The sequence below is a fragment of the Chiloscyllium plagiosum genome, chromosome 32 (assembly GCF_004010195.1).
Source record: "Chiloscyllium plagiosum isolate BGI_BamShark_2017 chromosome 32, ASM401019v2, whole genome shotgun sequence".
Classification (NCBI taxonomy): Eukaryota; Metazoa; Chordata; class Chondrichthyes; order Orectolobiformes; family Hemiscylliidae; genus Chiloscyllium; species Chiloscyllium plagiosum.
In genome coordinates, this window is record NC_057741.1 from 15,265,661 (window position 1) to 15,277,677 (window position 12,017).

The window sequence follows — 12,017 nt, forward strand, 5'->3', positions numbered from 1 at the left end:
CAACTTGCCCACCACCGAGGTCAGGCTCACTGGTCTATAGTTCCCTGGCTTGTCCTTACCCCCTTCTTAAACAGTGGCACCACGTTTGCCAACATCCAGTCTTCCTGCACCTCACCTGTGACTATTGATGATACAAATATCTCAGCAAGAGGCCCAGCAATCACTTCTCTTGCTTCCCACAGAGTTTTTGCGTACACCGGATCAGGTCCTGGGGATTTATCCACTTTTAACTGTTTCAAGACATCCAGCACTTCCTCCTCTGTAATCTGGACATTTTTTAAGATGCCACCATCTATTTCCCCACAGTCTATATCTTCCATATCCTTTTCCACAGTAAATACTGATGCAAAATATTCATTTAGTATCTCCCCCATTTTCTGTGGCTCCACACAAAGGCTGAGTTGCTGATCTTTGAGGGGCCCTATTCTCTCCCTAGTTACCCTTTTGTCCTTAATGTATTTGTAAAAACCCTTTGGATTCTTCTTAAGTATTTGCCAAAGCTATCTCATGTCCCCGTTTTGCCCTCCTGATTTCCCTCTTAAGTGTACTCCTACTTTCTTTATACTCTTCTAAGGATTCACTCGATCTATCCTGTCTATACTTGACATATGCTTCCTTCTTTTTCTTAACCAAACCCTCAATTTCTTTAGTCATCCAGCATTCCCTATACCTACCAGCCTTCCCTTTCACCCTGACAGGAATATACTTTCTCTGGATTCTTGTTATCTCATTTCTGAAGGTTTCCCACTTTCCAGCCGTCCCTTTACCTGTGAACATCTGCCTCCAATCAGCTTTCGAAAGTTCTTGTCTAATACCAAGTGCTAGGAAATTGGATTAGAATAGATAGATGTTTGATAACTGGTGCAGAGAGGGTGGGCTAAAGGGCATCTTTCCATGCTATTAAAACCCTACACTTCAACATCTTCACCTCTAAAAGGTGACTGGATATGCAGTGGGGTTATGGATCAAGAGCTGCAAATGGAAATGGTAGGCTGTTTTGGATTTCGATAGGAACAGACACAATGTCAAACTGGCCTCTTTCTGTGCTATAAATGTTTCTATATTTTCTAAAGATTTTGAATATCTGAACAAGAGGAATGTGCAAGGATGTGAGAGGGGAGAGGGTAGGGAACGGCAGAAAGGACATCCATTGCTCATTGCAAGGGATACATTAGGTCAGTAAGGAGAATGGTCAGTGCGAGAGAAGATAGCGCCAAGTGAGACAGTGACTGAGTGAGTATAGCTGGGCATCTGGTTCAAAGTGGGAATTTGAAGCAAAGGGGTAAAGAGGAATTTTAAATAAGATCCACCATTAAAAACTAAATTCTCCAGAAGAGAGGTGAGTGGGAATGGTTAAAAATCATTCATCAAGAGGCCTACACGCTGTGAGACCAGCAGATGCGTGGCCTCATAAACCACAAAATGACACTAGTGCAAGGGAAACAGCTGTTTGAGGACTAGGACGGGTGAGTATTTTCATTCGTTAAAGTTAAATTTAGGTCTTCAGTTTGCATTTAGGTCTTTTCTTTCCTTTTCTTAAAAATAGCTTGTTGAATATAAGATTGATACTGTTCTTTTAACATAATTACAAAACAAAGTGTAAATAGAAGTAATTCTAGAGTAATTAATGAATAAGTTAAATGATATGTGGTAGTGACAGCAGGACAGGTGATGTTTTACTGATAGATGTTGGAGATACCGGATTCCAGGGTGATCTGAAACAAAGATGTCCATGTGCAACAGCTCGAGGTACTGGATATCAAATCTGAGTTAATGAGCTGGTGTTTGAGCTGCTAACCCTGTGCCACGTCAGGGGTGGGGACAATTACCTGGAGTATTTGCTTCCATCAAAATCTAAATATTCAGGGAGATATGTGTCTTTTCCAAAGGAAATCCCTCTGTAGAAATTTCCCAAAAAGTAGTCAGAACAGAATCTTTGAATCTTTTCAAGCAGTGGTGGAAAGATTCTTGGTAAGCATGGGGGTGAAAGGTCATGGGCAGAGGGATGGGCAGGAAGGTCAAGTAATCAGATCAACATGATCTTCTTGAATGGCAAGGCAGCCTCAATCAAATGGTCAACTCCTACACCTTGTTCGCATGTTCATATGATTAACATTTAATCCTTTAGTACATTGTAGTGAACATTATACAAGATGACAGCATGTCCACTACAAAGACATTAATAACATACTGTTCAACTACAATATTCAAGCTGGTGTTGATAGTAAATGTGCATTTAATATAATTGCAGAGAAGCAAATTAATACAACAAGTAAGCAAGAAAATTATAGTTGACCTTCAAGTATTTAAGTAAACCTAATGAAAAATCTAGCATCCAAAATCACTTCATTTTCTTTTTGTCGAGTCTTTCCTCACAACTCTATGTAACACCTTGCACTGCCACAACATAGAAATAAACTGGCAACCAGGAATCCAAAAGCAAAATTCATTATTCCAGGACTCTGGAATGCAAAAGATCACAATGCAAAAGATCAAATAAATTTATTTCTACTAGGCTGATGATCATGTTGTTTCATCAGATTTGACTTTAAGTAGATAGGACAAAAAGAACAATCTCCTGCACATTCTGATTATAATTTGTTTGGTCCATTTCACTCAGCTTCCTGCTGGTCCACTATCAGCTGAGCTGTGAGACCAGTTTCCGGTGTCTGATGATTCTGGAAGCCTGCATGAATCAATATGAACCAACTAACTTGTGCACACAGGCCACTCTCAATGTTTAACTCTCAACCTACACCACAAACAATGGATTATTTGATCTTTTACCTCATTGCTGTTTGTGAGATGTCTCTGTGTGCAATTGGTTACCATGCTTCCCCAAATTAAACTGTGGCTAGGAAGTACTTTGAGAGCTTTGGAACATGTAAAAGAGGCTACCTAAAATTGACATTTCTTCCTTCTGATACAACAAGGTTAAAAAATTCAGGCTTATCGATCTGACTTCAACAAGTTTTCTGGTTAATCCTCCAGCTTGATTTTTATTTTCACTTATTTCTCAGGGCATCGTACGTACAGGAGTAACTGTTATAAGGATGTTTGAAAGACCATAAACAGCATCTGCAGTTTTTCTGGGTTAGCGATTGGTATGTTTGCCTGCACAAGAGCAAGTTATTTAACACCTGTCAAGATTGATCAGTTGGCTAGGCAGCTGGTTTGCAAGGAAGGGTGATACCAAAGGCAGGAGCTTAATTCCTGCATCAACGAAGGTTACTACGAAGGCCCACCTTCTCAATCTCTGCCCTTTGCTGAGGCATGGCGTTCCTGGGGTTAGACCACCAGGAGTCATTTCTTTCTACTCTGAGAGTAGGACGGCAGTGTTTTTCCATGATGTACTACAGAATACTGGTGATTCGACAAGTTTATGTCAATGTGTAATGTCATTGCATTTTAAAGATGTTTAACTAGGATGAGGAGTATTCAGGGAGTTCTTAACTGTAAGACAATTGTAGGCAGATGGATTTACACTAACATTGCAGCAACTTTACTGTAAGCAATAAATTTTAAACTTCAAAACAATGGATTTGCATTCAACAGTAAGTAATGTATCTACATGCTGATACATTACAGTCAAATCTCCTGAGAATCTGGGTTATATAAGAGCAATGTAGGATGTTAATTTACCAATACCTATAAAGTGAAATAGTCTGCCAGTATACAAGTGCTGGACAATACAGAAAACTTGTGATAGGTCATTTATAGTAAGGTGTCAGTGATGCTACATAGTTTGAAAACTTGCACTGAACTTATGAATGTAGATTTTTTTGGTACATCAATGGGTCACTACAATTGAACATTATAGTGTATTGCTATACAAATATAGTTGTATCGTATAATTTCTAACGTATTGCTAATTCAGAATAAAGAATGTTATGATCTTTTAAAAAGCCAGTGTATGTACACATAAGCTCCTTGCAGGTAATAATTTAGAAAGTTATGGAATTGCTTGTTTCACTATAAAATGGCATGAAGATAAATTAGCAAGCTACACAGAGCCAGCCTGTTAAAAATGTTTTTTTAAAGTTTCATTCAGAATAATGGAACACACTCAAGCAGTGAATAATGATTTTGTTGCCACATTACCATCCCAGATTACTCATGATGTCAGTGGTCCAAATCTATGCCAGCATTGTCTCATCTCACATCTGCAGAATAGCTCAGAAATTGGACTGTGATGGTGCATGTCTGCCGTTCATAATTCTTGGCATGAAAATTCGAGTGGGTATCTGGTAACTTCTGCTCATTGCTGTCTGCGAACAGCCCTCATATTGCTCAGCACCAAATAATATCTCAGAGCACAATCCATGAACACCAGCTTCATACACCTCTTCACACACGGACACTGGCATCCAACACTGCAAGGGTGTAACAAGGACACTTTGCACACCGGGACAAGCATTCAGAACCATAATGATACCTCTCCTATCCTGTTCCGTGTAAATTATTTTTGGGTATGCTTGCTGCGGCACATTGACCTATGACTCGGAATGGCTGTGCAGTTTTGCAGCTTCAAGGGAACATTGCTCCGTTGCACAGCCTTCCATTGAAGTGTCCACTGGCAACTAACACTGCAAGGGTGTAACAAGGACACTTTGCACACCGGGACAGGCACTCAGCTCGTGGATTAGACCAGGATCATCATCACTTGCTCTCTTACTGCTCAGTCACCCAGCACCTATCTGCTTACATACAGCAACCTAATCTTGCCTTGCCATTCCATTCCTATTGTCCCATTGGTCCTTTCATCCAGAGCCAAAAGCTATCAGTGATGTCAAATTGTGCATATATGTGTAAGGCATAGGTACATAGTATAAGTGTGTAAGTGTAACTGTGTAAACATAGGTGTATAGTATCAGTGTATAAGCATAGGTGTGTAAGTGTAGGTGTGTACCTACGAGCAAATGCACCACACATTTATTCCTCCAAATGGCCACATTAATAACTGCTTAGGCTAGCCTTCATTCCAGTTCAGGGGGTGCATTGAGGATGGCATCTGTGAGGGAATACTAGCACCATTACACATGGTCACCCCCTTCACACTGTCTAGAAGCTTGGACATGGGCCATCATCTCCTTGGGCTGTTTACAATCAGGAGGTATGTCTGACTACAGTTCTTGAGGGATAGCACCATCAGTCAAGGACTCACATAACGTCAGTCGAGAGGCTGCCAAAACAGGGATCAGTCATGTCTAGTGGCTGCTTGTCAAAGTTGATCAGTGGTCAGGGAATTACAGTCCTGGGCGGGGGGGTCTTCACATGGGCGCAAAAGGGCTTGTAGGGCCATCACAGATGAAGTCACTACCAAAATGTTTTGGGGGGGTCAGGACTAACAGTCAGAGGCTGTGGGGGTGGGGGAGGCAGGGGAATTGGTAAAGGTGGCCATAAGGACAATTACAGTAAGGGCATCTCAAGCTGCAGGGCATATGTTGAACAGCATCAAAGGACATGGTAGACAACATCAGAGGATTTATTGTCTGATTCCACCAGTGTGGGGGGCTGTAGCGGAGCAGAGTAGGCATTATTAAGGTGTAATGTCAGGGCTCAGTGGATTAGGAGGATCGTTGGAGACAAAATTCAATGTGGTGGATCTCCATGTTGCGGGGTAATGGGTGGAAATGAGCTGTCCAGGTAGTGTGACATGAAAGGACATGTGAGAGCTGTGGGGAATACCTGGAGACCAGGTGGATCCTGATGCTAATGGCGTCCAACATGAGTTGCACACTCTCATTGTTCTGTAGATGTGACATGAAATATAAATAAAAGTTCATCTTGGAATTATGCGATTGATTGCTTTCCTGTATGTAATGTTACCCGACTGAACAATGACCAGTTGCAGGAGTCTTCTGTGTCTCTTGATAGCAGAGTAGCAGTGAGGTAGAAGGGGTGTTTAGATTGGATGTATCGACAAAGTGTGTGTGAAGTGTAGTTCCTAATGTTTGGCAGTGACAAGAGTGAGAGAACAGCATTGTGTATGTGAGGGAATGCAAGCCATACCAACTGTGTGGTATAGCAGCATAACTTTGTATCCTCTAGTCCCTGCAATATGAGGTTACCAAGTCAGGTCTGGTCACACATCAACCGCCTCCTCTCCATTGCAGCCAGAGTGCTCTTGACTATGGATAGGAACTTGTCCCACATTACCTAATTCCGTCCACTGTGGACTGTACATCCCCTAATCCTATCACAGTTACCCTTTCACAATTCAGCACCACCCTCTTGACTTGCAATCTTCTTCCCGAGCTCTCCGCCCCCATCCCCTCTCCGGCCTATCACCCTCACCCTCACCTCCATCCACCTATCGTATTCCCAGCGCTCCTCCCCCAAATTCCCTCCCCCCTACCTTTTATCTCAGCCCGCTTGGCACACCAGCCTCATTCCTGAAGAAGGGCTTATGCCCGAAACGTCGATTCTCCTGCTCCTCGGATGCTGCCTGGCTTGCTGTGTTTTTCCAGCACCACATTTTTCAACCCTTTCACAATTGTCATGTTCCAGCCTGTAGCACTCTATCACCATGAATAGGTTGCTGGATATCATTGTTGCAGCAGAAGCCCTCTCCATTCAGTGCTATCCAGCAAGATACACACCCATGACTGAGCTCTGCTAACCAGAAAGACAAACTGTCTTGTTGTGTGACAGTTCTTTGGGCATGGCAAGATATGGATTCTGCGACCATTCATGTAGGCACTAAGGGAGGAGGCGAGCAGTTGAGATGTTACCTGGTTCAATTGTGAGATGGGAGCCTGTCCCATCTTGTAAGGTATCTTTGCAGCAGCCCTGTGTTAGTTGCCAGCACACCCTGCAATGCAGCTCTATCTAAATGTCCTGCAGGTGGAACAGAGAGTTACAATGAGGATGACAGTGCTGGAGGTTGAGGGCTGTGTGCAGCTGGTGGCTATGGATAGTGAGTCACTGTTCTGTCCTCTTTGTAGCCAGTGTTGAGCTGAATACACCAGGCTTTCAGCTCTGATCCTGATCAAGCATTTTCAACATCCAGTGCGTTCATCGCCTCTGCTAAGATAGGAAGCTGCTGATTAATGAGGTGAGAGGTGTGCAGCTAATAAGGCATTTAACTAGCAATAATCCTTTTTGGTGGCAACTCACCACCGCTGAGTTAGAACCTCACCTTGATGCTCTGGCAGATGTGAGTTACTCCTTACATCAAGATAGACTTCGTCAGACTCATCACGTGATTCTGCCACAAATCTCTCAATTTCCTGTGTCCATTAAGCTCCTATATGATTTTCCTCATTCTTTTATGATGATGAAACACCTTATACTAGGCACCACCGTGACCATTACCATGACCTCCACCTATGTGCCTTTAACAAAAACTCCAAACCTCCCTCTGAGGACCCCTTCGCCTGCCTCCAACCTTCTTTCTCCAATTAGTCACCACCCCCGCCCGGCCCCAGCCCCAGCCTTGGACCCGCCCTAGGCCTGTTCATTGCTGACTGTCGGTGTCACATCGGCCGTCTCAATTTCTCCACCCCCGCTCACCCACTCCAACTTCACCTCCTCCGAACAGGCATCACTCCACTTGCTCCATAACAAACCCCTCTTCACCATCAAATGCTGACAAAGGCAGGGTGGTGGTAGTCTGGAGAACGGACCTCTGTCGCAGTTGCTGAATACCAACTCTCCGACACCGTGTCCTACCTCCCCTTTGCCCACGTCCCCACCACGACCTATCATGCCGAAACCACTCACACTGTCTGTGCCCTCATTATCTCCGGTGATCTCCCCTCCACTGCCCTGCACCACCTGGTTCTACCTGCTCCTCAAGATCTACAAGGCCAACTATCCGGCCGACGGCATTGTGCTGCCCCACTGAACTCATCTCGTCCAACCTCGACTCCATCCTCTCTCCATTGGTTCAGGCACTTCCCACCTACATCCGTGACACCAACCACGCCCTCCATCTCTTCAGTAACTTCCAGTTCCCCAGCCCCCAGCGCTTTATCTTCATTATGGACATGCAGTCCTTATACACATCCATACCTCACAGAGACGGCCTCCAGGCCCAACAGATCCATCCAGTCCCCCTCCGCCAATACCCTCCTCCGCCTTGCTGAACTGGTCCTCAACCTCAATAACTTTTCCTTTAACTCCTCCCATTTCCTCCAAATCAAGGGGGTGGCCAGGGGCATCTGAATGGAACCTAGCTATGCCAGCCTCTTTGTCAGCTATATCAAACAGTCCCTCTTCAGTCCCTACACAGGCACTGTGCCCCCAACTCTTCCGCCATTACATCAATGACTGCATTGGTGCAGTGTCCTGCATCCAGGCTGAACTGGAGCAGTTCATTGACTTTGCCCACAACTTCCACCCCACTTTCAAATTCACTTGGTCCACCTTGGACACCTCCCTCCCCTTTCTTGACCTCTCCATTTCCTTTTCCGGAGACCGTCTTCAGGCGGACATTTACTACAAACCCACAGGCTCCCATAACTACCTGGAGTACACCTCCTCCCACACAGTATCCTGCAAGAACTCCATCCTGTTCTCTGAATTCCTGCACCTTCGCTGCATCTGCTCAGTTGAGGAGACAGTCCACTCGCGAGCATCCCAGATGTCCACCTATTTTGAACAACGTGCTTTTCCTCCCTTTGTCATCCAGGCAGCCCTCTGCCATACCACCTCCATTCCCTGTTTCACTGCTCTAAACCCCCCCTCCAAATGCAATAGACAGAGTCCTCCTTGTCCTCACCTACCACCCCACCAGTGTCTGCATCCAACACATCATCCTTAACCACTTCCGCCAACTTCAAATAGACTCCACCATCAAGAGTAACTTCCCCTCCCCATTCCTCTCTGCCTTCCACAAGGACCATTCCCTTCAACAGTCCTGGGTTTGGGCCACTCTCCCCACCAATCCCCCCGAACCCCCAGGTACCTTCCCCTGCAACCAGAAAACAGGCAAAATCTGCCAACACACCACCCCCTCACCTCCATCCAGGGCTCCAAACAGTCCTTTCAGGTAAGACAGAGGTTCACCTGCCTCTCCTCCACCCTGGTTTACTGCATCAGGTGCTCCCAATCTGGTCTTCTCTACATCGAGGAGACCAAACTTAAACTTAGGGAACAGTTCACCGAGCATCTCAGCCAGGCCCACAGGGGCTGACTGGACCTCCCAGTCACCGTCCATTTTAATTCCCTTTCCCACTCCCTTTCCGACATGACCATCCTTGGCCTCCTTTATGCCACAATGAACCAAACTTCACATTGGAGGAACAGCACCTCATCTTCCGCCTGGGCAGCCTACAGCCCGGAGGACTCAGCATTGAGTTTTCCAATTTCAAATAACCTCCCTCCCCATCCCCCGACTCCTTTCCACTTCTCCCAGCCACCGAATGCATTCATTCCTCCCACTGACCAATCAGGTCGTACCCTCTACCTGCCTTTACCTATCCCCACTTCACCACCCTGCCCCCAACACCCACTTTATGTGCAACTCCCCCTATGCCCACCCCCTAGTTGTGAAGAAGGGTTACACCTGAAATGTCAACTTCTGCACCTCCTGATGCTGCCTACCTTGCTGTGTTCTTTCAGCCTCCTGCCTTCCTCCTTTCAACCACTACGTCTAGTCAGGTAACAAAAGTGTGCCGAGAAGTTGGAAAATTCATTGGTTCTGGCAGCATGTTTCTGCTCAGATTTGGAGTCAGCTGCCCTCTTTAGATGGGCAAGAAAAACTGCAACAACTAAATTCGTATCCTGTGTGTGGCAACACAATAAAAGTTGATTATACTTAACAAAATCTGCCTTTTGTTTCATGAAGATATTTCAGTTCAGACTGTTAGTCTTGCCAGAAACAATTCCTTCAATGAACTGAGCTGCAATCTCACATTTAGTGGGTTTAACCATATGGACAGCACTGAGGTGGAGTCTATCTGCAACTGGAGACAGGTCTTAAGTTTTAAAGGTAACTTGCTTCATTCAGTGTCAGTCAGACCAGAGGCAGCAATGTTGCTTTTGAACTGCTGACTTTAGTACTTTTTGGGGAGGAGAAGTGGTAGCAGTCTGAAACAGAAAGTTAAAGCACTGAATTCAGTGTCAAGTTAGGTGCAGAAAGCATAATAAAGGGAAAGAAAGATGGAATTGAGGGAAAGAGGGAGGCCACTTTGGGGAAACTTTTGGAAAAGCAGAGCAGCTCTGACAACCCCTGGATTTTGACATTTCGTTTTGCACAATGGTCACCAGAAGTTGACGTCTGATTTCTATGCAAATAAACACAAGCACTGTTAGCCTCACCATTATTCTATGCAAGTTAACTAGTTTCAATTTAATAGAAGTAAAGTTCTGTGGACGCTGGAAATCTGAAATAAAAATGCATACACTGGAAATATTCTGCACATCTGGCAGCAATAACGAGAGAGGAAAAAATGTTTTGTGTCGAAGGTGCCACCTGATCTGCTGCGTTTTACAACATTTTCGGGTTTAAGTTTCAATTTGATTTGGATTTGAGAAGGGATTTTTAATCCCAACACATTTTTTGTCCCAGATGAACATGAGGTTTTAAACTAATTTCATTTCTTGCAATGGTAAAAATAATTAAGAAACAAGGAGAAAGACTTCAACAATTCCAGCCCATCACTTTCGGGAAAATAATCTTTGCACTAAAATAAAGTAACTTCTAAAATCTATATCAAATTGAAACTAATTAACTTGGATAATGTTGAAAAGAATCTGATTTGGATCATTTTAGACTCTGTACTTTCCTTCTGCACATGCGTGCCACTACACTTACTGTTCACATTGGAATTCAGTGTTAACTCACTTCTCGCTTCATATTTAAGTCTTTAATTTTGAAAGTGGAAATTCATGACAATAGAAATTGCCTTCTTCCCAAGGCCAGAATATATTTTGCACAGAAAAACGGTGTTTATTCAGGGTCCATAGCCCAAAAGTGGATGTATTTTTTCAATTTATTCATAGAATGCAGGCAAGGTAAGGTGCATATTGTTAAACTCAAACTGCCTTTGTGATGCAGCTCTCTGGCAGTTAAGAGTCAGTCATGTTGTTGTGGGTCTTGTGTCACAGATAGACCAAACGAGGGAAAGGTGGCAGATTCCATAAGACATTAGTGAAACAGGCAGGCATTTTCACAATCCAGTAGTTTCAAGGTTATCATTTCTGAAATAAGTCTTTTTAAAGATAAAGAATGCACTAATTAACTGAATTTAAATCTCTCTCAGATTGTGTGGTGAAATTTGGACTCTTTTCTGCAAATCACTAGCCCAGACCCCTGGATTACTAGTCCAGTAATATAACCAATTTTCTAACACATCATACTGTCGTACACAACAGAAATGTCATGTTCAATACAGAGAGGTAGTATTTATTTTGGTCTCCCCCTTTAAAATGGATAGTATGTGAGACATACAGTGACAGACAATACCCCTTTCTGTAGGAACAAGTCCCAAATGTATACAATTCAGGTGCTGTCTCTTTACGTAAATGATCGTCATCCTATATCTTATTCACAGAAATCTAAGATTGTCCATTTAAAGTAAGTGGTGTCAGAGTGCACTAATCAATACTCTTGAGTTTGGCTGACTTTAGATAAACAGTAATACTGAAGGGAATTATATATTGCTTTGGACCAAATTGTACACAAAATTCTAACTATATCCCACATCACAAAAAATGTTGTTCACTGAATCAAAAATGCATCTTCTGAAACTGTGAAACATGTTGGGGAATATCAGGATGGGTGCAGAAAATGGAGGAGGTGAGGGTGTAAGTTGGGGGGTAAATGGTGGGTCACTATTGGGGGACTCAATACTTGGTGGCAAGTCGCGGGACACAGTTTTGGAGAGGCACATATTTGAGGAGGAAAACCATAATCAAGAAAAGCCATAATTGAGGGGCAACAGTGAGGGAGCATATTTGGAGGGATTTTTTTGGGGGGGATGATATTTGACAGGGACTGTGTTTGGTGGGAGGGCTTAACCCAACCACCCTGTAGCACAGCATTTCAACTCCCCCTCCCACTCCACCGA